This window comes from Equus caballus, chromosome 13 (assembly GCF_041296265.1).
Source record: "Equus caballus isolate H_3958 breed thoroughbred chromosome 13, TB-T2T, whole genome shotgun sequence".
NCBI classification, from domain to species: domain Eukaryota; kingdom Metazoa; phylum Chordata; class Mammalia; order Perissodactyla; family Equidae; genus Equus; species Equus caballus.
In genome coordinates this window covers 19,832,730-19,859,481 of record NC_091696.1, presented here as the reverse complement: position 1 = coordinate 19,859,481, position 26,752 = coordinate 19,832,730, and positions in this window count along the sequence as shown.

Here is a 26,752-nt window from a genome sequence, read left to right as displayed (position 1 = left end):
GCAATGTAGCACACCCAGAGCAGCAGTCCTACTTCAGGCAGATCAGGCCTGCAAAGAAACTGCGTTTCACAGGCCTTTGGAAGAGATGTTACCGGTAGGCTGTAAGAGCACTGTGCAGAGCGAGTTGTTTCTTAGCTTCCCAAAGAGCTGGAAGAAAGATGCTGTGGGGCCCAACTCGCCCTTTGGAAAGAAGCCTGCACTTTGGGCCTTTCAGCTCTAGGGCAATGTAGCACACCCAGAGCAGAAGTCCTACTTCAGCCAGATCAGGCCTGCAGAGAAACTGCGTTTCACAGGCCTTTGGAAGAGATGTTCCCGGTAGGCTGTAAGAGCACTGTGCAGAGCGAGTTGTTTCTTAGCTTCCCAAAGAGCTGGAAGCAAGATGCTGTGGGGCCCAACTCGCCCTTTGGAAAGAAGCCTGCACGTTGGGCCTTTCAGCTCAAGGGCAACGTAGCACAAGCAGAGCAGAAGTGCTACTTCAGTCAGATCAGGCCTGCAAAGAAACTGCGTTTCACAGGCCTTTGGAAGAGATGTTCCCGGTAGGCTGTAAGAGCACTGTGCAGAGCGAGTTGTTTCTTAGCTTCCCAAAGAGCTGGAAGCAAGATGCTGTGGGGCCCAACTCGCCCTTTGGAAAGAAGCCTGCACGTTGGGCCTTTCAGCTCTAGGGCAATGTAGCACACCCAGAGCAGGAGTACTACTTCAGCCAGATCAGGCCTGCAAAGAAACTGCGTTTCACAGGCCGTTGGAAGAGATGCTCCCGGTAGGGTGTAAGAGCACTGTGCAGAGCGAGTTGTTTCTTAGCTTCCCAAAGAGCTGGAAGCAAGATGCTGTGGGGCCCAACTTGCCCTTTGGAAAGAAGCCTGCACGTTGGGCCTTTCAGGTCTAGGGCAACGTAGCACACCCAGAGCAGAAGTGCTACTTCTGCCAGATCAGGCCTGCAAAGAAATTCCGTTACACAGGCCTTTGGAAGAGATGTTCCCGGTAGGCTGTAAGAGCACTGTGCAGAGCGAGTTGTTTCTTAGCTTCCCAAAGAGCTGGAAGCAAGATGCTGTGGGGCCCAACTCGCCCTTTGGAAAGAAGCCTGCATTTTGGGCCTTTCAGCTCTAGGGCAATGTAGCACACCCAGAGCAGAAGTCCTACTTCAGCCAGATCAGGCCTGCAGAGAAACTGCATTTCACAGGCCTTTGGAAGAGATGTTCCCGGTAGGCTGTAAGAGCACTGTGCAGAGCGAGTTGTTTCTTAGCTTCCCAAAGAGCTGGAAGCAAGATGCTGTGGGGCCCAACTCGCCCTTTGGAAAGAAGCCTGCACGTTGGGCCTTTCAGCTCAAGGGCAACGTAGCACAAGCAGAGCAGAAGTGCTACTTCAGTCAGATCAGGCCTGCAAAGAAACTGCGTTTCACAGGCCTTTGGAAGAGATGTTCCCGGTAGGCTGTAAGAGCACTGTGCAGAGCGAGTTGTTTCTTAGCTTCCCAAAGAGCTGGAAGCAAGATGCTGTGGGGCCCAACTCGCCCTTTGGAAAGAAGCCTGCACGTTGTGCCTTTCAGCTCTAGGGCAATGTAGCACACCCAGAGCAGAAGTCCTACTTCAGCCAGATCAGGCCTGCAAAGAAACTGCGTTTCAAAGGCCTTAGGAAGAGAAGTTCCCGGTAGGCTCTAAGAGCACTGTGCAGAGCGAGTTGTTTATTAGCTTCCCAAAGAGCTGGAAGCAGGATGCTGTGGGGCCCAACTCGCCCTTTGGAAAGAAGCCTGCACGTTGTGCCTTTCAGCTCTAGGGCAATGCAGCACACCCAGAGCAGAAGTCCTACTTCAGCCAGATCAGGCCTGCAAAGAAACTGCGTTTCACAGGCCGTTGGAAGAGATGTTCCCGGTAGGCTGTAAGAGCACTGTGCAGAGCGAGTTGTTTCTTAGCTTCCCAAAGAGCTGGAAGCAAGATGCTGTGGGGCCCAACTCGCCCTTTGGAAAGATGCCTGCACGTTGTGCCTTTCAGCTCTAGGGCAATGTAGCACACCCAGAGCAGAAGTCCTACTTCAGCCAGATCAGGCCTGCAAAGAAACTGCGTTTCACATGCCTTTGGAAGAGATGTTCACGGTAGGGTGTAAGAGCACTGTGCAGAGCGAGTTGTTTCTTAGCTTCCCAAAGAGCTGGAACCAAGATGCTGTGGGGCCCAACTCGCCCTTTGGAAAGAAGCCTGCACGTTGGGCCTTTCAGCTCTAGGGCAACGTAGCACACCCAGAGCAGAAGTGCTACTTCAGCCAGATCAGGCCTGCAAAGAAATTGCGTTACACAGGCCATTGGAAGAGATGTTCCCGGTAGGCTGTAAGGGCACTGTGCAGAGCGAGTTGTTTCTTAGCTTCCCAAAGAGCTGGAACCAAGATGCTGTAGGGCCCAACTCGCCCTTTGGAAAGAAGCCTGCACGTTGTGCCTTTCAGCTCTAGGGCAATGTAGCACACCCAGAGCAGCAGTCCTACTTCAGCCAGATCAGGCCTGCAAAGAAACTGCGTTTCACAGGACTTTGGAAGAGATGTTCCCGGTAGGCTGTAAGAGCACTGTGCAGAGCGAGTTGTTTCTTAGCTTCCCAAAGAGCTGGAAGAAAGATGCTGTGGGGCCCAACTCGCCCTTTGGAAAGAAGCCTGCACTTTGGGCCTTTCAGCTCTAGGGCAATGTAGCACACCCAGAGCAGAAGTCCTACTTCAGCCAGATCAGGGCTGCAAAGAAACTGCGTTTCACAGGCCTTTGGAAGAGATGTTCCCGGTAGGCTGTAAGAGCACTGTGCAGAGCGAGTTGTTTCTTAGCTTCCCAAAGAGCTGGAAGCAAGATGCTGTGGGGCCCCACTGGCCCTTTGGAAAGAAGCCTGCACGTTGTGTCTTTCAGCTCTAGGGCAACGTAGCACAAGCAGAGGAGAAGTGCTACTTCAGTCAGATCACGCCTGCAAAGAAACTGCATTTCACAGGCCTTTGGAAGAGATGTTCCCGGTAGGCTGTAAGAGCACTGTGCAGTGCGAGTTGTTTCTTAGCTTCCCAAAGAGCTGGAAGCAAGATGCTGTGGGGCCCAACTCGCCCTTTGGAAAGAAGCCTGCACGTTGTGCCTTTCAGCTCTAGGGCAATGTAGCACACCCAGAGCAGGAGTACTACTTCAGCCAGATAGGGCCTGCAAAGAAACTGCGTTTCACAGGCCGTTGGAAGAGATGCTCCCGGTAGGGTGTAAGAGCACTGTGCAGAGCGAGTTGTTTCTTAGCTTCCCAAAGAGCTGGAAGCAAGATGCTGTGGGGCCCAACTCGCCCTTTGGAAAGAAGCCTGCACGTTGGGCCTTTCAGCTCTAGGGCAATGTAGCACACCCAGAGCAGAAGTCCTACTTCAGCCAGATCAGGCCTGCAAAGAAACTGCGTTTCACAGGCCTTTGGAAGAGATGTTCCCGGTAGGCTGTAAGAGCACTGTGCAGAGCGAGTTGTTTCTTAGCTTCCCAAAGAGCTGGAAGCAAGATGCTGTGGGGCCCCACTGGCCCTTTAGAAAGAAGCCTGCACGTTGTGTCTTTCAGCTCTAGGGCAACGTAGCACAAGCAGAGGAGAAGTGCTACTTCAGTCAGATCACGCCTGCAAAGAAAATGCATTTCACAGGCCTTTGGAAGAGATGTTCCCGGTAGGCTGTAAGAGCACTGTGCAGTGCGAGTTGTTTCTTAGCTTCCCAAAGAGCTGGAAGCAAGATGCTGTGGGGCCCAACTCGCCCTTTGGAAAGAAGCCTGCACGTTGTGCCTTTCAGCTCTAGGGCAATGTAGCACACCAAGAGCAGAAGTCCTACTTCAGCCAGATCAGGCCTGCAAAGAAACTGCGTTTCGAAGGCTTTTGGAAGAGATTTTCCCGGTAGGCTGTAAGAGCACTGTGCAGAGCGAGTTGTTTCTTAGCTTCCCAAAGAGCTGGAAGCAAGATGCTGTGGGGCCCAACTCGCCCTTTGGAAAGAAGCCTGCACGTTGGGCCTTTCAGCTCTAGGGCAATGTAGCACACCCAGAGCAGAAGTCCTACTTCAGCCAGATCAGGCCTGCAAAGAAACTGCGTTTCACAGGCCTTTGGAAGAGATGTTCCCGGTAGGCTGTAAGAGCACTGTGCAGAGCGAGCTGTTTCTTATCTTCCCAAAGAGCTGGAAGCAAGATGCTGTGGGGCCCAACTCGCCCTTTGGAAAGAAGCCTGCACGTTGGGCCTTTCAGCTCTAGGGCAATGTAGCACACCCAGAGCAGAAGTCCTACTTCAGCCAGATCAGGCCTGCAAAGAAACTGCGTTTCACAGGCCTTTGGAAGAGATGTTCCCGGTAGGCTGTAAGAGCACTGTGCAGAGCGAGTTGTTTCTTAGCTTCCCAAAGAGCTGGAAGCAAGATGCTGTGGGGCCCCACTGGCCCTTTGGAAAGAAGCCTGCACGTTGTGTCTTTCAGCTCTAGGGCAACGTAGCACAAGCAGAGGAGAAGTGCTACTTCAGTCAGATCACGCCTGCAAAGAAACTGCATTTCACAGGCCTTTGGAAGAGATGTTCCCGGTAGGCTGTAAGAGCACTGTGCAGAGCGAGTTGTTTCTTAGCTTCCCAAAGAGCTGGAAGCAAGATGCTGTGGGGCCCAACTCGCCCTTTGGAAAGAAGCCTGCACGTTGTGCCTTTCAGCTCTAAGGCAAAGTAGCAGACCCAGAGCAGAAGTCCTACTTCAGCCAGATCAGCCCTGCAAAGAAACTGCGTTTCACAGGCCTTTGGAAGAGATGTTCCCGGTAGGCTGTAAGAGCACTGTGCAGAGCGAGTTGTTTCTTAGCTTCCCAAAGAGCTGGAAGCAAGATGCTGTGGGGCCCAACTCGCCCTTTGGAAAGAAGCCTGCACGTTGGGCCTTTCAGCTCTAGGGCAAAGTAGCACACCCAGAGCAGAAGTCCTACTTCAGCCAGATCAGGCCTGCAAAGAAACTGCGTTTCCCAGGCCTTTGGAAGAGATGTTCCCGGTAGGCTGTAAGAGCACTATGCTGAGCGAGTTGTTTCTTAGCTTCCCAAAGAGCTGGAAGCAAGATGCTGTGGGGCCCAAATCGCCCTTTGGAAAGAAGCCTGCACGTTGTGCCTTTCAGCTCTAGGGCAAAGTCGCACACCCAGAGCAGAAGTCCTACTTCAGCCAGATCAGGCCTGCAAAGAAACTGCGTTACACAGGCCTTTGGAAGAGATGTTCCCACTAGGCTGTAACCCCTGAGCAGAGCGAATTGTTTCTTCGCTTCCCAAAGAGCTGGAAGCAAGATGCTGTGGGGCCCAACTCGCCCTTTGGAAAGAAGCCTGCACGTTGGGCCTTTCAGCTCTAGGGCAATGTAGCACACCCAGAGCAGAAGTCCTACTTCAGCCAGATCAGGCCTGCAAAGAAAATGCGTTTCACAGTCCTTTGGAAGAGATGTTCCCGGTAGGCTGTAAGAGCACTGTGCAGAGCGAGTTGTTTCTTAGGTTCCCAAAGAGCTGTAAGCAAGATGCTGTGGAGCCCAACTCGCCCTTTGGAAAGAAGCCTCCACGTTGTGCTTTTCAGCTCTATGGCAAAGTAGCACACCCAGAGCAGAAGTCCTACTTCAGCCAGATCAGGCCTGCAAAGAAACTGCGTTTCACAGGCCTTTGGAAGAGATGTTCCCGGTAGGCTGTAAGAGCACTGTGCAGAGCGAGTTGTTTCTTAGGTTCCCAAAGAGCTGGAAGCAAGATGCTGTGGGGCCCAACTCGCCCTTTGGAAAGAAGCCTGCACGTTGTGCTTTTCAGCTCTAGGGCAAAGTAGCACACCCAGAGCAGAAGTCCTACTTCAGCCAGATCAGGCCTGCAAAGAAACTGCGTTTCACAGGCCTTTGGAAGAGATGTTCCCGGTAGGCTGTAAGAGCACTGTGCAGAGCGAGTTGTTTCTTAGCTTCCCAAAGAGCTGGAAGCAAGATGCTGTGGGGCCCAACTCGCCCTTTGGAAAGAAGCCTGCACTTTGGGCCTTTCAGCTCTAGGGCAATGTAGCACACCCAGAGCAGGAGTACTACTTCAGCCAGATCAGGCCTGCAAAGAAACTGCGTTTCACAGGCCGTTGGAAGAGATGCTCCCGGTAGGGTGTAAGAGCACTGTGCAGAGCGAGTTGTTTCTTAGCTTCCCAAAGAGCTGGAAGCAAGATGCTGTGGGGCCCCACTGGCCCTTTGGAAAGAAGCCTGCACGTTGTGTCTTTCAGCTCTAGGGCAACGTAGCACAAGCAGAGGAGAAGTGCTACTTCAGTCAGATCACGCCTGCAAAGAAAATGCATTTCACAGGCTTATGGAAGAGATGTTCCCGGTAGGCTGTAAGAGCACTGTGCAGTGCGAGTTGTTTCTTAGCTTCCCAAAGAGCTGGAAGCAAGATGCTGTGGGGCCCAACTCGCCCTTTGGAAAGAAGCCTGCACGTTGTGCCTTTCAGCTCTAGGGCAATGTAGCACACCCAGAGCAGAAGTCCTACTTCAGCCAGATCAGGCCTGCAAAGAAACTGCGTTTCGAAGGCTTTTGGAAGAGATTTTCCCGGTAGGCTGTAAGAGCACTGTGCAGAGCGAGTTGTTTCTTAGCTTCCCAAAGAGCTGGAAGCAAGATGCTGTGGGGCCCAACTCGCCCTTTGGAAAGAAGCCTGCACGTTGGGCCTTTCAGCTCTAGGGCAATGTAGCACACCCAGAGCAGAAGTCCTACTTCAGCCAGATCAGGCCTGCAAAGAAACTGCGTTTCACAGGCCTTTGGAAGAGATGTTCCCAGTAGGCTGTAAGAGCACTGTGCAGAGCGAGTTGTTTCTTAGCTTCCCAAAGAGCTGGAAGCAAGATGCTGTGGGGCCCCACTGGCCCTTTGGAAAGAAGCCTGCACGTTGTGTCTTTCAGCTCTAGGGCAACGTAGCACAAGCAGAGGAGAAGTGCTACTTCAGTCAGATCACGCCTGCAAAGAAACTGCATTTCACAGGCCTTTGGAAGAGATGTTCCCGGTAGGCTGTAAGAGCACTGTGCAGAGCGAGTTGTTTCTTAGCTTCCCAAAGAGCTGGAAGCAAGATGCTGTGGGGCCCAACTCGCCCTTTGGAAAGAAGCCTGCACGTTGTGCCTTTCAGCTCTAAGGCAAAGTAGCAGACCCAGAGCAGAAGTCCTACTTCAGCCAGATCAGCCCTGCAAAGAAACTGCGTTTCACAGGCCTTTGGAAGAGATGTTCCCGGTAGGCTGTAAGAGCACTGTGCAGAGCGAGTTGTTTCTTAGCTTCCCAAAGAGCTGGAACCAAGATGCTGTGGGGCCCAACTCGCCCTTTGGAAAGAAGCCTGCACGTTGGGCCTTTCAGCTCTAGGGCAAAGTAGCACACCCAGAGCAGAAGTCCTACTTCAGCCAGATCAGGCCTGCAAAGAAACTGCGTTTCCCAGGCCTTTGGAAGAGATGTTCCCGGTAGGCTGTAAGAGCACTGTGCTGAGCGAGTTGTTTCTTAGCTTCCCAAAGAGCTGGAAGCAAGATGCTGTGGGGCCCAACTCGCCCTTTGGAAAGAAGCCTGCACGTTGTGCCTTTCAGCTCTAGGGCAAAGTCGCACACCCAGAGCAGAAGTCCTACTTCAGCCAGATCAGGCCTGCAAAGAAACTGCGTTACACAGGCCTTTGGAAGAGATGTTCCCACTAGGCTGTAACCCCTGAGCAGAGCGAATTGTTTCTTCGCTTCCCAAAGAGCTGGAAGCAAGATGCTGTGGGGCCCAACTCGCCCTTTGGAAAGAAGCCTGCACGTTGGGCCTTTCAGCTCTAGGGCAATGTAGCACACCCAGAGCAGAAGTCCTACTTCAGCCAGATCAGGCCTGCAAAGAAACTGCGTTTCACAGGCCTTTGGAAGAGATGTTCCCGGTAGGCTGTAAGAGGACTGTGCAGAGCGAGTTGTTTCTTAGCTTTCCAAAGAGCTGGAAGCAAGATGCTGTGGGGCCCAACTCGCCCTTTGGAAAGAAGCCTGCACGTTGTGTCTTTCAGCTCTAGGGCAACGTAGCACAAGCAGAGGAGAAGTGCTACTTCAGCCAGATCACGCCTGCAAAGAAACTGCATTTCACAGGCCTTTGGAAGAGATGTTCCCGGTAGGCTGTAAGAGCACTGTGCAGAGCGAGTTGTTTCTTAGCTTCCCAAAGAGCTGGAAGCAAGATGCTGTGGGGTCCCACTCGCCCTTTGGAAAGAAGCCTGCACGTTGGGCCTTTCAGCTCTAGGGCAATGTAGCACACCCAGAGCAGAAGTCCTACTTCAGCCAGATCAGGCCTGCAAAGAAACTGCGTTTCGAAGGCGTTTGGAAGAGATTTTCCCGGTAGGCTGTAAGAGCACTGTGCAGAGCGAGTTGTTTCTTAGCTTACCAAAGAGCTGGAAGCAAGATGCTGTGGGGCCCAACTCGCCCTTAGGAAAGAAGCCTGCACGTTGGGCCTTTCAGCTGTAGGGCAATGTAGCACACCCAGAGCAGAAGTCCTACTTCAGCCAGATCAGGCCTGCAAAGAAACTGCGTTTCACAGGCCTTTGGAAGAGAAGTTCCCGGTAGGCTCTAAGAGCACTGTGCAGAGCGAGTTGTTTCTTAGCTTCCCAAAGAGCTGGAAGCAAGATGCTGTGGGGCCCAACTCGCCCTTTGGAAAGAAGCCTGCACGTTGTGCCTTTCAGCTCTAGGGCAATGTAGCACACCAAGAGCAGAAGTCCTACTTCAGCCAGATCAGGCCTGCAAAGAAACTGCGTTTCGAAGGCTTTTGGAAGAGATTTTCCCGGTAGGCTGTAAGAGCACTGTGCAGAGCGAGTTGTTTCTTAGCTTCCCAAAGAGCTGGAAGCAAGATGCTGTGGGGCCCAACTCGCCCTTTGGAAAGAAGCCTGCACGTTGGGCCTTTCAGCTCTAGGGCAATGTAGCACACCCAGAGCAGAAGTCCTACTTCAGCCAGATCAGGCCTGCAAAGAAACTGCGTTTCACAGGCCTTTGGAAGAGATGTTCCCGGTAGGCTGTAAGAGCACTGTGCAGAGCGAGCTGTTTCTTATCTTCCCAAAGAGCTGGAAGCAAGATGCTGTGGGGCCCAACTCGCCCTTTGGAAAGAAGCCTGCACGTTGGGCCTTTCAGCTCTAGGGCAATGTAGCACACCCAGAGCAGAAGTCCTACTTCAGCCAGATCAGGCCTGCAAAGAAACTGCGTTTCACAGGCCTTTGGAAGAGATGTTCCCGGTAGGCTGTAAGAGCACTGTGCAGAGCGAGTTGTTTCTTAGCTTCCCAAAGAGCTGGAAGCAAGATGCTGTGGGGCCCCACTGGCCCTTTGGAAAGAAGCCTGCACGTTGTGTCTTTCAGCTCTAGGGCAACGTAGCACAAGCAGAGGAGAAGTGCTACTTCAGTCAGATCACGCCTGCAAAGAAACTGCATTTCACAGGCCTTTGGAAGAGATGTTCCCGGTAGGCTGTAAGAGCACTGTGCAGAGCGAGTTGTTTCTTAGCTTCCCAAAGAGCTGGAAGCAAGATGCTGTGGGGCCCAACTCGCCCTTTGGAAAGAAGCCTGCACGTTGTGCCTTTCAGCTCTAAGGCAAAGTAGCAGACCCAGAGCAGAAGTCCTACTTCAGCCAGATCAGCCCTGCAAAGAAACTGCGTTTCACAGGCCTTTGGAAGAGATGTTCCCGGTAGGCTGTAAGAGCACTGTGCAGAGCGAGTTGTTTCTTAGCTTCCCAAAGAGCTGGAAGCAAGATGCTGTGGGGCCCAACTCGCCCTTTGGAAAGAAGCCTGCACGTTGGGCCTTTCAGCTCTAGGGCAAAGTAGCACACCCAGAGCAGAAGTCCTACTTCAGCCAGATCAGGCCTGCAAAGAAACTGCGTTTCCCAGGCCTTTGGAAGAGATGTTCCCGGTAGGCTGTAAGAGCACTATGCTGAGCGAGTTGTTTCTTAGCTTCCCAAAGAGCTGGAAGCAAGATGCTGTGGGGCCCAAATCGCCCTTTGGAAAGAAGCCTGCACGTTGTGCCTTTCAGCTCTAGGGCAAAGTCGCACACCCAGAGCAGAAGTCCTACTTCAGCCAGATCAGGCCTGCAAAGAAACTGCGTTACACAGGCCTTTGGAAGAGATGTTCCCACTAGGCTGTAACCCCTGAGCAGAGCGAATTGTTTCTTCGCTTCCCAAAGAGCTGGAAGCAAGATGCTGTGGGGCCCAACTCGCCCTTTGGAAAGAAGCCTGCACGTTGGGCCTTTCAGCTCTAGGGCAATGTAGCACACCCAGAGCAGAAGTCCTACTTCAGCCAGATCAGGCCTGCAAAGAAAATGCGTTTCACAGTCCTTTGGAAGAGATGTTCCCGGTAGGCTGTAAGAGCACTGTGCAGAGCGAGTTGTTTCTTAGGTTCCCAAAGAGCTGTAAGCAAGATGCTGTGGGGCCCAACTCGCCCTTTGGAAAGAAGCCTCCACGTTGTGCTTTTCAGCTCTAGGGCAAAGTAGCACACCCAGAGCAGAAGTCCTACTTCAGCCAGATCAGGCCTGCAAAGAAACTGCGTTTCACAGGCCTTTGGAAGAGATGTTCCCGGTAGGCTGTAAGAGCACTGTGCAGAGCGAGTTGTTTCTTAGGTTCCCAAAGAGCTGGAAGCAAGATGCTGTGGGGCCCAACTCGCCCTTTGGAAAGAAGCCTGCACGTTGTGCTTTTCAGCTCTAGGGCAAAGTAGCACACCCAGAGCAGAAGTCCTACTTCAGCCAGATCAGGCCTGCAAAGAAACTGCGTTTCACAGGCCTTTGGAAGAGATGTTCCCGGTAGGCTGTAAGAGCACTGTGCAGAGCGAGTTGTTTCTTAGCTTCCCAAAGAGCTGGAAGCAAGATGCTGTGGGGCCCAACTCGCCCTTTGGAAAGAAGCCTGCACTTTGGGCCTTTCAGCTCTAGGGCAATGTAGCACACCCAGAGCAGGAGTACTACTTCAGCCAGATCAGGCCTGCAAAGAAACTGCGTTTCACAGGCCGTTGGAAGAGATGCTCCCGGTAGGGTGTAAGAGCACTGTGCAGAGCGAGTTGTTTCTTAGCTTCCCAAAGAGCTGGAAGCAAGATGCTGTGGGGCCCCACTGGCCCTTTGGAAAGAAGCCTGCACGTTGTGTCTTTCAGCTCTAGGGCAACGTAGCACAAGCAGAGGAGAAGTGCTACTTCAGTCAGATCACGCCTGCAAAGAAAATGCATTTCACAGGCCTATGGAAGAGATGTTCCCGGTAGGCTGTAAGAGCACTGTGCAGTGCGAGTTGTTTCTTAGCTTCCCAAAGAGCTGGAAGCAAGATGCTGTGGGGCCCAACTCGCCCTTTGGAAAGAAGCCTGCACGTTGTGCCTTTCAGCTCTAGGGCAATGTAGCACACCCAGAGCAGAAGTCCTACTTCAGCCACATCAGGCCTGCAAAGAAACTGCGTTTCGAAGGCTTTTGGAAGAGATTTTCCCGGTAGGCTGTAAGAGCACTGTGCAGAGCGAGTTGTTTCTTAGCTTCCCAAAGAGCTGGAAGCAAGATGCTGTGGGGCCCAACTCGCCCTTTGGAAAGAAGCCTGCACGTTGGGCCTTTCAGCTCTAGGGCAATGTAGCACACCCAGAGCAGAAGTCCTACTTCAGCCAGATCAGGCCTGCAAAGAAACTGCGTTTCACAGGCCTTTGGAAGAGATGTTCCCAGTAGGCTGTAAGAGCACTGTGCAGAGCGAGTTGTTTCTTAGCTTCCCAAAGAGCTGGAAGCAAGATGCTGTGGGGCCCCACTGGCCCTTTGGAAAGAAGCCTGCACGTTGTGTCTTTCAGCTCTAGGGCAACGTAGCACAAGCAGAGGAGAAGTGCTACTTCAGTCAGATCACGCCTGCAAAGAAACTGCATTTCACAGGCCTTTGGAAGAGATGTTCCCGGTAGGCTGTAAGAGCACTGTGCAGAGCGAGTTGTTTCTTAGCTTCCCAAAGAGCTGGAAGCAAGATGCTGTGGGGCCCAACTCGCCCTTTGGAAAGAAGCCTGCACGTTGTGCCTTTCAGCTCTAAGGCAAAGTAGCAGACCCAGAGCAGAAGTCCTACTTCAGCCAGATCAGCCCTGCAAAGAAACTGCGTTTCACAGGCCTTTGGAAGAGATGTTCCCGGTAGGCTGTAAGAGCACTGTGCAGAGCGAGTTGTTTCTTAGCTTCCCAAAGAGCTGGAACCAAGATGCTGTGGGGCCCAACTCGCCCTTTGGAAAGAAGCCTGCACGTTGGGCCTTTCAGCTCTAGGGCAAAGTAGCACACCCAGAGCAGAAGTCCTACTTCAGCCAGATCAGGCCTGCAAAGAAACTGCGTTTCCCAGGCCTTTGGAAGAGATGTTCCCGGTAGGCTGTAAGAGCACTGTGCTGAGCGAGTTGTTTCTTAGCTTCCCAAAGAGCTGGAAGCAAGATGCTGTGGGGCCCAACTCGCCCTTTGGAAAGAAGCCTGCACGTTGTGCCTTTCAGCTCTAGGGCAAAGTCGCACACCCAGAGCAGAAGTCCTACTTCAGCCAGATCAGGCCTGCAAAGAAACTGCGTTACACAGGCCTTTGGAAGAGATGTTCCCACTAGGCTGTAACCCCTGAGCAGAGCGAATTGTTTCTTCGCTTCCCAAAGAGCTGGAAGCAAGATGCTGTGGGGCCCAACTCGCCCTTTGGAAAGAAGCCTGCACGTTGGGCCTTTCAGCTCTAGGGCAATGTAGCACACCCAGAGCAGAAGTCCTACTTCAGCCAGATCAGGCCTGCAAAGAAACTGCGTTTCACAGGCCTTTGGAAGAGATGTTCCCGGTAGGCTGTAAGAGGACTGTGCAGAGCGAGTTGTTTCTTAGCTTTCCAAAGAGCTGGAAGCAAGATGCTGTGGGGCCCAACTCGCCCTTTGGAAAGAAGCCTGCACGTTGTGTCTTTCAGCTCTAGGGCAACGTAGCACAAGCAGAGGAGAAGTGCTACTTCAGCCAGATCACGCCTGCAAAGAAACTGCATTTCACAGGCCTTTGGAAGAGATGTTCCCGGTAGGCTGTAAGAGCACTGTGCAGTGCGAGTTGTTTCTTAGCTTCCCAAAGAGCTGGAAGCAAGATGCTGTGGGGTCCCACTCGCCCTTTGGAAAGAAGCCTGCACGTTGGGCCTTTCAGCTCTAGGGCAATGTAGCACACCCAGAGCAGAAGTCCTACTTCAGCCAGATCAGGCCTGCAAAGAAACTGCGTTTCGAAGGCGTTTGGAAGAGATTTTCCCGGTAGGCTGTAAGAGCACTGTGCAGAGCGAGTTGTTTCTTAGCTTACCAAAGAGCTGGAAGCAAGATGCTGTGGGGCCCAACTCGCCCTTAGGAAAGAAGCCTGCACGTTGGGCCTTTCAGCTGTAGGGCAATGTAGCACACCCAGAGCAGAAGTCCTACTTCAGCCAGATCAGGCCTGCAAAGAAACTGCGTTTCACAGGCCTTTGGAAGAGAAGTTCCCGGTAGGCTCTAAGAGCACTGTGCAGAGCGAGTTGTTTCTTAGCTTCCCAAAGAGCTGGAAGCAAGATGCTGTGGGGCCCAACTCGCCCTTTGGAAACAAGCCTCCACGTTGGGCCTTTCAGCTCTAGGGCAACGTAGCACACCCAGAGCAGAAGTGCTACTTCAGCCAGATCAGGCCTGCAAAGAAATTGCGTTACACAGGCCTTTGGAAGAGATGTTCCCGGTAGGCTGTAAGAGCACTGTGCAGAGCGAGTTGTTTCTTAGCTTCCCAAAGAGCTGGAACCAAGATGCTGTAGGGCCCAACTCGCTCTTTGGAAAGAAGCCTGCACGTTGGGCCTTTCAGCTCTAGGGCAATGTAGCACACCCAGAGCAGCAGTCCTACTTCAGCCAGATAAGGCCTGCAAAGAAACTGCGTTTCACAGGCCTTTGGAAGAGATGTTCCCGGTAGGCTGTAAGAGCACTGTGCAGAGCGAGTTGTTTCTTAGCTTCCCAAAGAGCTGGAACCAAGATGCTGTGGGGCCCAACTCGCCCTTTGGAAAGAAGCCTGCACTTTGGGCCTTTCAGCTCTAGGGCAATGTAGCACACCCAGAGCAGAAGTCCTACTTCAGCCAGATCAGGCCTGCAAAGAAACTGCGTTTCACAGGCCTTTGGAAGAGATGTTCCCGGTAGGCTGTAAGAGCACTGTGCAGAGCGAGTTGTTTCTTAGCTTCCCAAAGAGCTGGAAGCAAGATGCTGTGGGGCCCAACTCGCCCTTTGGAAAGAAGCCTGCACTTTGGGCCTTTCAGCTCTAGGGCAATGTAGCACACCCAGAGCAGGAGTACTACTTCAGCCAGATCAGGCCTGCAAAGAAACTGCGTTTCACAGGCCGTTGGAAGAGATGCTCCCGGTAGGGTGTAAGAGCACTGTGCAGAGCGAGTTGTTTCTTAGCTTCCCAAAGAGCTGGAAGCAAGATGCTGTGGGGCCCCACTGGCCCTTTGGAAAGAAGCCTGCACGTTGTGTCTTTCAGCTCTAGGGCAACGTAGCACAAGCAGAGGAGAAGTGCTACTTCAGTCAGATCACGCCTGCAAAGAAAATGCATTTCACAGGCCTATGGAAGAGATGTTCCCGGTAGGCTGTAAGAGCACTGTGCAGTGCGAGTTGTTTCTTAGCTTCCCAAAGAGCTGGAAGCAAGATGCTGTGGGGCCCAACTCGCCCTTTGGAAAGAAGCCTGCACGTTGTGCCTTTCAGCTCTAGGGCAATGTAGCACACCCAGAGCAGAAGTCCTACTTCAGCCAGATCAGGCCTGCAAAGAAACTGCGTTTCGAAGGCTTTTGGAAGAGATTTTCCCGGTAGGCTGTAAGAGCACTGTGCAGAGCGAGTTGTTTCTTAGCTTCCCAAAGAGCTGGAAGCAAGATGCTGTGGGGCCCAACTCGCCCTTTGGAAAGAAGCCTGCACGTTGGGCCTTTCAGCTCTAGGGCAATGTAGCACACCCAGAGCAGAAGTCCTACTTCAGCCAGATCAGGCCTGCGAAGAAACTGCGTTTCACAGGCCTTTGGAAGAGATGTTCCCGGTAGGCTGTAAGAGCACTGTGCAGAGCGAGTTGTTTCTTAGCTTCCCAAAGAGCTGGAAGCAAGATGCTGTGGGGCCCCACTGGCCCTTTGGAAAGAAGCCTGCACGTTGTGTCTTTCAGCTCTAGGGCAACGTAGCACAAGCAGAGGAGAAGTGCTACTTCAGTCAGATCACGCCTGCAAAGAAACTGCATTTCACAGGCCTTTGGAAGAGATGTTCCCGGTAGGCTGTAAGAGCACTGTGCAGAGCGAGTTGTTTCTTAGCTTCCCAAAGAGCTGGAAGCAAGATGCTGTGGGGCCCAACTCGCCCTTTGGAAAGAAGCCTGCACGTTGTGCCTTTCAGCTCTAAGGCAATGTAGCACACCCAGAGCAGAAGTCCTACTTCAGCCAGATCAGCCCTGCAAAGATACTGCGTTTCACAGGCCTTTGGAAGAGATGTTCCCGGTAGGCTGTAAGAGCACTGTGCAGAGCGAGTTGTTTCTTAGCTTCCCAAAGAGCTGGAAGCAAGATGCTGTGGGGCCCAACTCGCCCTTTGGAAAGAAGCCTGCACGTTGGGCCTTTCAGCTCTAGGGCAAAGTAGCACACCCAGAGCAGAAGTCCTACTTCAGCCAGATCAGGCCTGCAAAGAAACTGCGTTTCCCAGGCCTTTGGAAGAGATGTTCCCGGTAGGCTGTAAGAGCACTGTGCTGAGCGAGTTGTTTCTTAGCTTCCCAAAGAGCTGGAAGCAAGATGCTGTGGGGCCCAACTCGCCCTTTGGAAAGAAGCCTGCACGTTGTGCCTTTCAGCTCTAGGGCAAAGTCGCACACCCAGAGCAGAAGTCCTACTTCAGCCAGATCAGGCCTGCAAAGAAACTGCGTTACACAGGCCTTTGGAAGAGATGTTCCCACTAGGCTGTAACCCCTGAGCAGAGCGAATTGTTTCTTCGCTTCCCAAAGAGCTGGAAGCAAGATGCTGTGTGGCCCAACTCGCCCTTTGGAAAGAAGCCTGCACGTTGGGCCTTTCAGCTCTAGGGCAATGTAGCACACCCAGAGCAGAAGTCCTACTTCAGCCAGATCAGGCCTGCAAAGAAACTGCGTTTCACAGGCCTTTGGAAGAGATGTTCCCGGTAGGCTGTAAGAGGACTGTGCAGAGCGAGTTGTTTCTTAGCTTTCCAAAGAGCTGGAAGCAAGATGCTGTGGGGCCCCACTGGCCCTTTGGAAAGAAGCCTGCACGTTGTGTCTTTCAGCTCTAGGGCAACGTAGCACAAGCAGAGGAGAAGTGCTACTTCAGTCAGATCACGCCTGCAAAGAAAATGCATTTCACAGGCCTATGGAAGAGATGTTCCCGGTAGGCTGTAAGAGCAGTGTGCAGTGCGAGTTGTTTCTTAGCTTCCCAAAGAGCTGGAAGCAAGATGCTGTGGGGCCCAACTCGCCCTTTGGAAAGAAGCCTGCACGTTGTGCCTTTCAGCTCTAGGGCAATGTAGCACACCCAGAGCAGAAGTCCTACTTCAGCCAGATCAGGCCTGCAAAGAAACTGCGTTTCGAAGGCTTTTGGAAGAGATTTTCCCGGTAGGCTGTAAGAGCACTGTGCAGAGCGAGTTGTTTCTTAGCTTCCCAAAGAGCTGGAAGCAAGATGCTGTGGGGCCCAACTCGCCCTTTGGAAAGAAGCCTGCACGTTGGGCCTTTCAGCTCTAGGGCAATGTAGCACACCCAGAGCAGAAGTCCCACTTCAGCCAGATCAGGCCTGCGAAGAAACTGCGTTTCACAGGCCTTTGGAAGAGATGTTCCCGGTAGGCTGTAAGAGCACTGTGCAGAGCGAGTTGTTTCTTAGCTTCCCAAAGAGCTGGAAGCAAGATGCTGTGGGGCCCCACTGGCCCTTTGGAAAGAAGCCTGCACGTTGTGTCTTTCAGCTCTAGGGCAACGTAGCACAAGCAGAGGAGAAGTGCTACTTCAGTCAGATCACGCCTGCAAAGAAACTGCATTTCACAGGCCTTTGGAAGAGATGTTCCCGGTAGGCTGTAAGAGCACTGTGCAGAGCGAGTTGTTTCTTAGCTTCCCAAAGAGCTGGAAGCAAGATGCTGTGGGGCCCAACTCGCCCTTTGGAAAGAAGCCTGCACGTTGTGCCTTTCAGCTCTAAGGCAAAGTAGCACACCCAGAGCAGAAGTCCTACTTCAGCCAGATCAGCCCTGCAAAGATACTGCGTTTCACAGGCCTTTGGAAGAGATGTTCCCGGTAGGCTGTAAGAGCACTGTGCAGAGCGAGTTGTTTCTTAGCTTCCCAAAGAGCTGGAAGCAAGATGCTGTGGGGCCCAACTCGCCCTTTGGAAAGAAGCCTGCACGTTGGGCCTTTCAGCTCTAGGGCAAAGTAGCACACCCAGAGCAGAAGTCCTACTTCAGCCAGATCAGGCCTGCAAAGAAACTGCGTTTCCCAGGCCTTTGGAAGAGATGTTCCCGGTAGGCTGTAAGAGCACTGTGCTGAGCGAGTTGTTTCTTAGCTTCCCAAAGAGCTGGAAGCAAGATGCTGTGGGGCCCAACTCGCCCTTTGGAAAGAAGCCTGCACGTTGTGCCTTTCAGCTCTAGGGCAAAGTCGCACACCCAGAGCAGAAGTCCTACTTCAGCCAGATCAGGCCTGCAAAGAAACTGCGTTACACAGGCCTTTGGAAGAGATGTTCCCACTAGGCTGTAACCCCTGAGCAGAGCGAATTGTTTCTTCGCTTCCCAAAGAGCTGGAAGCAAGATGCTGTGTGGCCCAACTCGCCCTTTGGAAAGAAGCCTGCACATTGGGCCTTTCAGCTCTAGGGCAATGTAGCACACCCAGAGCAGAAGTCCTACTTCAGCCAGATCAGGCCTGCAAAGAAACTGCGTTTCACAGGCCTTTGGAAGAGATGTTCCCGGTAGGCTGTAAGAGGACTGTGCAGAGCGAGTTGTTTCTTAGCTTTCCAAAGAGCTGGAAGCAAGATGCTGTGGGGCCCAACTCGCCCTTTGGAAAGAAGCCTGCACGTTGTGTCTTTCAGCTCTAGGGCAACGTAGCACAAGCAGAGGAGAAGTGCTACTTCAGCCAGATCACGCCTGCAAAGAAACTGCATTTCACAGGCCTTTGGAAGAGATGTTCCCGGTAGGCTGTAAGAGCACTGTGCAGAGCGAGTTGTTTCTTAGCTTCCCAAAGAGCTGGAAGCAAGATGCTGTGGGGTCCCACTCGCCCTTTGGAAAGAAGCCTGCACGTTGGGCCTTTCAGCTCTAGGGCAATGTAGCACACCCAGAGCAGAAGTCCTACTTCAGCCAGATCAGGCCTGCAAAGAAACTGCGTTTCGAAGGCGTTTGGAAGAGATTTTCCCGGTAGGCTGTAAGAGCACTGTGCAGAGCGAGTTGTTTCTTAGCTTACCAAAGAGCTGGAAGCAAGATGCTGTGAGGCCCAACTCGCCCTTAGGAAAGAAGCCTGCACGTTGGGCCTTTCAGCTGTAGGGCAATGTAGCACACCCAGAGCAGAAGTCCTACTTCAGCCAGATCAGGCCTGCAAAGAAACTGCGTTTCACAGGCCTTTGGAAGAGAAGTTCCCGGTAGGCTCTAAGAGCACTGTGCAGAGCGAGTTGTTTCTTAGCTTCCCAAAGAGCTGGAAGCAAGATGCTGTGGGGCCCAACTCGCCCTTTGGAAACAAGCCTCCACGTTGGGCCTTTCAGCTCTAGGGCAACGTAGCACACCCAGAGCAGAAGTGCTACTTCAGCCAGATCAGGCCTGCAAAGAAATTGCGTTACACAGGCCTTTGGAAGAGATGTTCCCGGTAGGCTGTAAGAGCACTGTGCAGAGCGAGTTGTTTCTTAGCTTCCCAAAGAGCTGGAACCAAGATGCTGTAGGGCCCAACTCGCCCTTTGGAAAGAAGCCTGCACGTTGGGCCTTTCAGCTCTAGGGCAATGTAGCACACCCAGAGCAGCAGTCCTACTTCAGCCAGATCAGGCCTGCAAAGAAACTGCGTTTCACAGGCCTTTGGAAGAGATGTTCCCGGTAGGCTGTAAGAGCACTGTGCAGAGCGAGTTGTTTCTTAGCTTCCCAAAGAGCTGGAACCAAGATGCTGTGGGGCCCAACTCGCCCTTTGGAAAGAAGCCTGCACGTTGTGTCTTTCAGCTCTAGGGCAACTTAGCACAAGCAGAGGAGAAGTGCTACTTCAGCCAGATCACGCATGCAAAGAAACTGCATTTCACAGGCCTTTGGAAGAGATGTGCCCGGTAGGCTGTAAGAGCACTGTGCAGAGCGAGTTGTTTCTTAGCTTCCCAAAGAGCTGGAAGCAAGATGCTGTGGGGTCCCACTCGCCCTTTGGAAAGAAGCCTGCACGTTGGGCCTTTCAGCTCTAGGGCAATGTAGCACACCCAGAGCAGAAGTCCTACTTCAGCCAGATCAGGCCTGCAAAGAAACTGCGTTTCGAAGGCGTTTGGAAGAGATTTTCCCGGTAGGCTGTAAGAGCACTGTGCAGAGCGAGTTGTTTCTTAGCTTACCAAAGAGCTGGAAGCAAGATGCTGTGGGGCCCAACTCGCCCTTAGGATAGAAGCCTGCACGTTGGGCCTTTCAGCTGTAGGGCAATGTAGCACACCCAGAGCAGAAGTCCTACTTCAGCCAGATCAGGCCTGAAAAGAAAATGCATTTCACAGGCCTTTGGAAGAGATGTTCCCGGTAGGCTGTAAGAACACTGTGCAGAGCGAGTTGTTTCTTAGCTTCCCAAAGAGCTGGAAGCAAGATGCTGTGGGGCCCAACTCGCCCTTTGGAAAGAAGCCTGCACGGTGTGTCTTTCAGCCCTAGGGCAATGTAGCACACCCAGAGCAGAAGTCCTACTCCAGCCAGATCAGGCCTGCAAAGAAACTGCGTTTCACAGGCCTTTGGAAGAGATGTTCCCGGTAGGCTGTAAGAGCACTGTGCAGAGCGAGTTGTTTCTTAGCTTCCCAAAGAGCTGGAAGCAAGATGCTGTGGGGCCCAACTCGCCCTTTGGAAAGAAGCCTTCACGTTGTGCCTTTCAGCTCTAGGGCAATGTAGCACACCCAGAGCAGAAGTCCTACTTCAGCCAGATCAGGCCTGCAAAGAAACTGCGTTTAACAGGCCTTTGGAAGAGATGTTCCCGGTAGGCTGTAAGAGCACTGTGCAGAGCGAGTTGTTTCTTAGCTTCCCAAAGAGCTGGAAGAAAGATGCTGTGGGGCCCAACTCGCCCTTTGGAAAGAAGCCTGCACTTTGGGCCTTTCAGCTCTAGGGCAATGTAGCACACCCAGAGCAGAAGTCCTACTTCAGCCAGATCAGGCCTGCAAAGAAACTGCGTTTCGAAGGTTTTTCGAAGAGATTTTCCCGGTAGGCTGTAAGAGCACTGTGCAGAGCGAGTTGTTTCTTAGCTTCCCAAAGAGCTGGAAGCAAGATGCTGTGGGGCCCCACTGGCCCTTTGGAAAGAAGCCTGCACGTTGGGCCTTTCAGCTCTAGGGCAATGTAGCACACCCACAGCAGAAGTCCTACTTCAGCCAGATCAGGCCTGCAAGAAACTGCGTTTCACAGGCCTTTGGAAGAGATGTTTCCGGTAGGGTGTAAGAGCACTGTGCAGAGCGAGTTGTTTCTTAGCTTCCCAAAGAACTGGAAGCAAGATGCTGTGGGGCCCAACTCGCCCTTTGGAAAGAAGCCTGCACGTTGGGCCTTTCAGCTCTAGGGCAATGTAGCACACCCAGAGCAGAAGTCCTACTTCAGCCAGATCAGGCCTGCAAAGAAAATGCGTTTCACAGGCCTTTGGAAGAGATGTTCCCGGTAGGCTGTAAGAACACTGTGCAGAGCGAGTTGTTTCTTAGGTACCCAAAGAGCTGGAAGCAAGATGCTGTGGGGCCCAACTCGCCCTTTGGAAAGAAGCCTGCACGTTGGGCCTTTCAGCTCTAGGGCAACGTAGCACACCCAGAGCAGAAGTGCTACTTCAGCCAGATAAGGCCTGCAAAGAAATTGCGTTACACAGGCCTTTGGAAGAGATGTTCCCGGTAGGCTGTAAGAGCACTGTGCAGAGCGAGTTGTTTCTTAGCTTCCCAAAGAGCTGGAACCAAGATGCTGTAGGGCCAACTCGCCCTTTGGAAAGAAGCCTGCACGTTGTGCCTTTCAGCTCTAGGGCAATGTAGCACACCCAGAGCAGCAGTCCTACTTCAGCCAGATCAGGCCTGCAAAGAAACTGCGTTTCACAGGCCTTTGGAAGAGATGTTCCCGGTAGGCTGTAAGAGCACTGTGCAGAGCGAGTTGTTTCTTAGCTTCCCAAAGAGCTGGAAGAAAGATGCTGTGGGGCCCAACTCGCCCTTTGGAAAGAAGCCTGCACGTTGGGCCTTTCAGCTCTAGGGCAATGTAGCACACCCAGAGCAGGAGTCCTACTTCAGCCAGATCAGGCCTGCAAAGAAACTGCGTTTCACAGGCCTTTGGAAGAGATGTTCCCGGTAGGGTGTAAGAGCACTGTGCAGAGCGAGTTGTTTCTTAGCTTCCCAAAGAGCTGGAAGCAAGATGCTGTGGGGCCCCCCTGGCCCTTTGGAAAGAAGCCTGCACGTTGTGTCTTTCAGCTCTAGGGCAACGTAGCACAAGCAGAGGAGAAGTGCTACTTCAGTCAGATCACGCCTGCAAAGAAACTGCATTTCACATGCCTTTGGAAGAGATGTTCCCGGTAGGCTGTAAGAGCACTGTGCAGACCTAGTTGTTTCTTAGCTTCTCAAAGAGCTGGAAGCAAGATGCTGTGGGGCCCAACTCGCCCTTTGGAAAGAAGCCTGCACGTTGTGCCTTTCAGCTCTAGGGCAATGTAGCACACCCAGAGCAGAAGTCCTACTTCAGCCAGATCAGGCCTGCAAAGAAACTGCGTTGCACAGGCCTTTGGAAGAGATGTTCCCACTAGGCTGTAACCACTGAGCAGAGCGAGTTGTTTCTTCGCTTCCCAAAGAGCTGGAAGCCAGATGCTGTGGGGCCCAACTCGCCCTTTGGAAAGAAGCCTGCACGTTGTGCCTTTCAGCTCTAGGACAATGTAGCACACCCAGAGCAGGGTCCTACTTCAGCCAGATCAGGCCTGCAAGGAAACTGCGTTTCACAGGCCTTTGGAAGAGATGTTCCCGGTAGGCTGTAAGAGCACGGTGCAGAGCGAGTTGTTTCTTAGCTTCTGAAAGAGCTGGAAGCAAGATGCTGTGGGGCCCAACTCGCCCTTTGGAAAGAAGCCTGCACGTTGTGCCTTTCAGCTCTAGGGCAATTTAGCACACCCAGAGCAGAAGTCCTTCTTCAGCCAGATCAGGCCTGCAAAGAAACTGCGATTTACAGGCCCTTGGAAGAGATGTTCCAGGTAGGCTGTAAGAGCACTGTGCAGAGCGAGTTGTTTCTTAGTTCCCAAAGAGCTGGAAGCAAGATGCTGTGGGGCCCAACTCGCCCTTTGGAAAGAAGCCTGCACGTTGTGCCTTTCAGCTCTAGGGCAATGTAGCACACCCAGAGCAGAAGTCCTACTTCAGCCAGATCAGGCCTGCAAAGAAACTGCGTTTCGAAGGCGTTTGGAAGAGATTTTCCCGGTAGGCTGTAAGAGCACTGTGCAGAGCGAGTTGTTTCTTAGCTTACCAAAGAGCTGGAAGCAAGATGCTGTGGGGCCCAACTCGCCCATTGGAAAGAAGCCTGCACGTTGGGCCTTTCAGCTCTAGGGCAATGTAGCACACCCAGAGCAGAAGTCCTACTTCAGCCAGATCAGGCCTGCAAAGAAAATGCGTTTCACAGGACTTTGGAAGAGATGTTCCCGGTAGGCTGTAAGAGCACTGTGCAGAGCGAGTTGTTTCTTAGGTTCCCAAAGAGCTGGAAGCAAGATGCTGTGGGGCCCAACTCGCCCTTTGGAAAGAAGCCTGCACGTTGGGCCTTTCAGCTCTAGGGCAATGTAGCACACCCAGAGCAGGAGTCCTACTTCAGCCAGATCAGGCCTGCAAAGAAACTGCGTTTCACAGGCCTTTGGAAGAGATGTTCCCGGTAGGCTGTAAGAGCACTGTGCAGAGTGAGTTGTTTCTTAGCTTCCCAAAGAGCTGGAAGCAAGATGCAGTGGGGCCCAACTCGCCCTTTGGAAAGAAGCCTGCACGTTTTGCCTTTCAGCTCTAGGGCAATGTAGCACACCCAGAGCAGATGTCCTACTTCAGCCAGATCAGGCCTGCAAAGAAACTGCGTTTCACAGGCCTTTGGAAGGGATGTTCCCAGTAGGCTGTAAGAGCACTGTGCAGAGCGAGTTGTTTCTTAGCTTCTCAAAGAGCTGGAAGCAAGATGCTGTGGGGCCCAACTCGCCCTTTGGAAAGAAGCCTGCACGTTGTGCCTTTCAGCTCTAGGGCAATGTAGCACACCCAGAGCAGAAGTCCTACTTCAGCCAGATCAGGCCTGCAAAGAAACTGCGTTGCACAGGCCTTTGGAAGAGATGTTCCCACTAGGCTGTAACCACTGAGCAGAGCGAGTTGTTTCTTCGCTTCCCAAAGAGCTGGAAGCCAGATGCTGTGGGGCCCAACTCGCCCTTTGGAAAGAAGCCTGCACGTTGTGCCTTTCAGCTCTAGGACAATGTAGCACACCCAGAGCAGGGTCCTACTTCAGCCAGATCAGGCCTGCAAAGAAACTGCGTTTCACAGGCCTTTGGAAGAGATGTTCCCGGTAGGCTGTAAGAGCACTGTGCAGAGCGAGTTGTTTCTTAGCTTCCCAAAGAGCTGGAAGCAAGATGCTGTGGGGCCCCACTGGCCCTTTGGAAAGAAGCCTGCACGTTGTATCTTTCAGCTCTAGGGCAACGTAGCACAAGCAGAGGAGAAGTGCTACTTCAGTCAGATCACGCCTGCAAAGAAACTGCATTTCACAGGCCTTTGGAAGAGATGTTCCCGGTAGGCTGTAAGAGCACTGTGCAGAGCGAGTTGTTTCTTAGCTTCCCAAAGGGCTGGAAGCAAGATGCTGTGGGGCCCAACTCGCCCTTTGGAAAGAAGCCTGCACGTTGTGCCTTTCAGCTCTAAGGCAAAGTAGCAGACCCAGAGCAGAAGTCCTACTTCAGCCAGATCAGCCCTGCAAAGAAACTGCGTTTCACAGGCCTTTGGAAGAGATGTTCCCGGTAGGCTGTAAGAGCACTGTGCAGAGCGAGTTGTTTCTTAGCTTCCCAAAGAGCTGGAAGCAAGATGCTGTGGGGCCCAACTCGCCCTTTGGAAAGAAGCCTGCACGTTGGGCCTTTCAGCTGTAGGGCAAAGTAGCACACCCAGAGCAGAAGTCCTACTTCAGCCAGATCAGGCCTGCAAAGAAACTGCGTTTCCCAGGCCTTTGGAAGAGAAGTTCCCGGTAGGCTCTAAGAGCACTGTGCAGAGCGAGTTGTTTCTTAGCTTCCCAAAGAGCTGGAAGCAAGATGCTGTGGGGCCCAACTCGCCCTTTGGAAACAAGCCTCCACGTTGGGCCTTTCAGCTCTAGGGCAACGTAGCACACCCAGAGCAGAAGTGCTACTTCAGCCAGATCAGGCCTGCAAAGAAATTGCGTTACACAGGCCTTTGGAAGAGATGTTCCCGGTAGGCTGTAAGAGCACTGTGCAGAGCGAGTTGTTTCTTAGCTTCCCAAAGAGCTGGAACCAAGATGCTGTAGGGCCCAACTCGCCCTTTGGAAAGAAGCCTGCACGTTGGGCCTTTCAGCTCTAGGGCAATGTAGCACACCCAGAGCAGCAGTCCTACTTCAGCCAGATCAGGCCTGCAAAGAAACTGCGTTTCACAGGCCTTTGGAAGAGATGTTCCCGGTAGGCTGTAAGAGCACTGTGCAGAGCGAGTTGTTTCTTAGCTTCCCAAAGAGCTGGAACCAAGATGCTGTGGGGCCCAACTCGCCCTTTGGAAAGAAGCCTGCACTTTGGGCCTTTCAGCTCTAGGGCAATGTAGCACACCCAGAGCAGAAGTCCTACTTCAGCCAGATCAGGCCTGCAAAGAAACTGCGTTTCACAGGCCTTTGGAAGAGATGTTCCCGGTAGGCTGTAAGAGCACTGTGCAGAGCGAGTTGTTTCTTAGCTTCCCAAAGAGCTGGAAGCAAGATGCTGTGGGGCCCCACTGGCCCTTTGGAAAGAAGCCTGCACGTTGTGTCTTTCAGCTCTAGGGCAACTTAGCACAAGCAGAGGAGAAGTGCTACTTCAGCCAGATCACGCATGCAAAGAAACTGCATTTCACAGGCCTTTGGAAGAGATGTTCCCGGTAGGCTGTAAGAGCACTGTGCAGAGCGAGTTGTTTCTTAGCTTCCCAAAGAGCTGGAAGCAAGATGCTGTGGGGTCCCACTCGCCCTTTGGAAAGAAGCCTGCACGTTGGGCCTTTCAGCTCTAGGGCAATGTAGCACACCCAGAGCAGAAGTCCTACTTCAGCCAGATCAGGCCTGCAAAGAAACTGCGTTTCGAAGGCGTTTGGAAGAGATTTTCCCGGTAGGCTGTAAGAGCACTGTGCAGAGCGAGTTGTTTCTTAGCTTACCAAAGAGCTGGAAGCAAGATGCTGTGGGGCCCAACTCGCCCTTAGGATAGAAGCCTGCACGTTGGGCCTTTCAGCTGTAGGGCAATGTAGCACACCCAGAGCAGAAGTCCTACTTCAGCCAGATCAGGCCTGAAAAGAAAATGCATTTCACAGGCCTTTGGAAGAGATGTTCCCGGTAGGCTGTAAGAACACTGTGCAGAGCGAGTTGTTTCTTAGCTTCCCAAAGAGCTGGAAGCAAGATGCTGTGGGGCCCAACTCGCCCTTTGGAAAGAAGCCTGCACGGTGTGTCTTTCAGCCCTAGGGCAATGTAGCACACCCAGAGCAGAAGTCCTACTCCAGCCAGATCAGGCCTGCAAAGAAACTGCGTTTCACAGGCCTTTGGAAGAGATGTTCCCGGTAGGCTGTAAGAGCACTGTGCAGAGCGAGTTGTTTCTTAGCTTCCCAAAGAGCTGGAAGCAAGATGCTGTGGGGCCCAACTCGCCCTTTGGAAAGAAGCCTTCACGTTGTGCCTTTCAGCTCTAGGGCAATGTAGCACACCCAGAGCAGAAGTCCTACTTCAGCCAGATCAGGCCTGCAAAGAAACTGCGTTTAACAGGCCTTTGGAAGAGATGTTCCCGGTAGGCTGTAAGAGCACTGTGCAGAGCGAGTTGTTTCTTAGCTTCCCAAAGAGCTGGAAGAAAGATGCTGTGGGGCCCAACTCGCCCTTTGGAAAGAAGCCTGCACTTTGGGCCTTTCAGCTCTAGGGCAATGTAGCACACCCAGAGCAGAAGTCCTACTTCAGCCAGATCAGGCCTGCAAAGAAACTGCGTTTCGAAGGTTTTTCGAAGAGATTTTCCCGGTAGGCTGTAAGAGCACTGTGCAGAGCGAGTTGTTTCTTAGCTTCCCAAAGAGCTGGAAGCAAGATGCTGTGGGGCCCCACTGGCCCTTTGGAAAGAAGCCTGCACGTTGGGCCTTTCAGCTCTAGGGCAATGTAGCACACCCACAGCAGAAGTCCTACTTCAGCCAGATCAGGCCTGCAAGAAACTGCGTTTCACAGGCCTTTGGAAGAGATGTTTCCGGTAGGGTGTAAGAGCACTGTGCAGAGCGAGTTGTTTCTTAGCTTCCCAAAGAACTGGAAGCAAGATGCTGTGGGGCCCAACTCGCCCTTTGGAAAGAAGCCTGCACGTTGGGCCTTTCAGCTCTAGGGCAATGTAGCACACCCAGAGCAGAAGTCCTACTTCAGCCAGATCAGGCCTGCAAAGAAAATGCGTTTCACAGGCCTTTGGAAGAGATGTTCCCGGTAGGCTGTAAGAACACTGTGCAGAGCGAGTTGTTTCTTAGGTACCCAAAGAGCTGGAAGCAAGATGCTGTGGGGCCCAACTCGCCCTTTGGAAAGAAGCCTGCACGTTGGGCCTTTCAGCTCTAGGGCAACGTAGCACACCCAGAGCAGAAGTGCTACT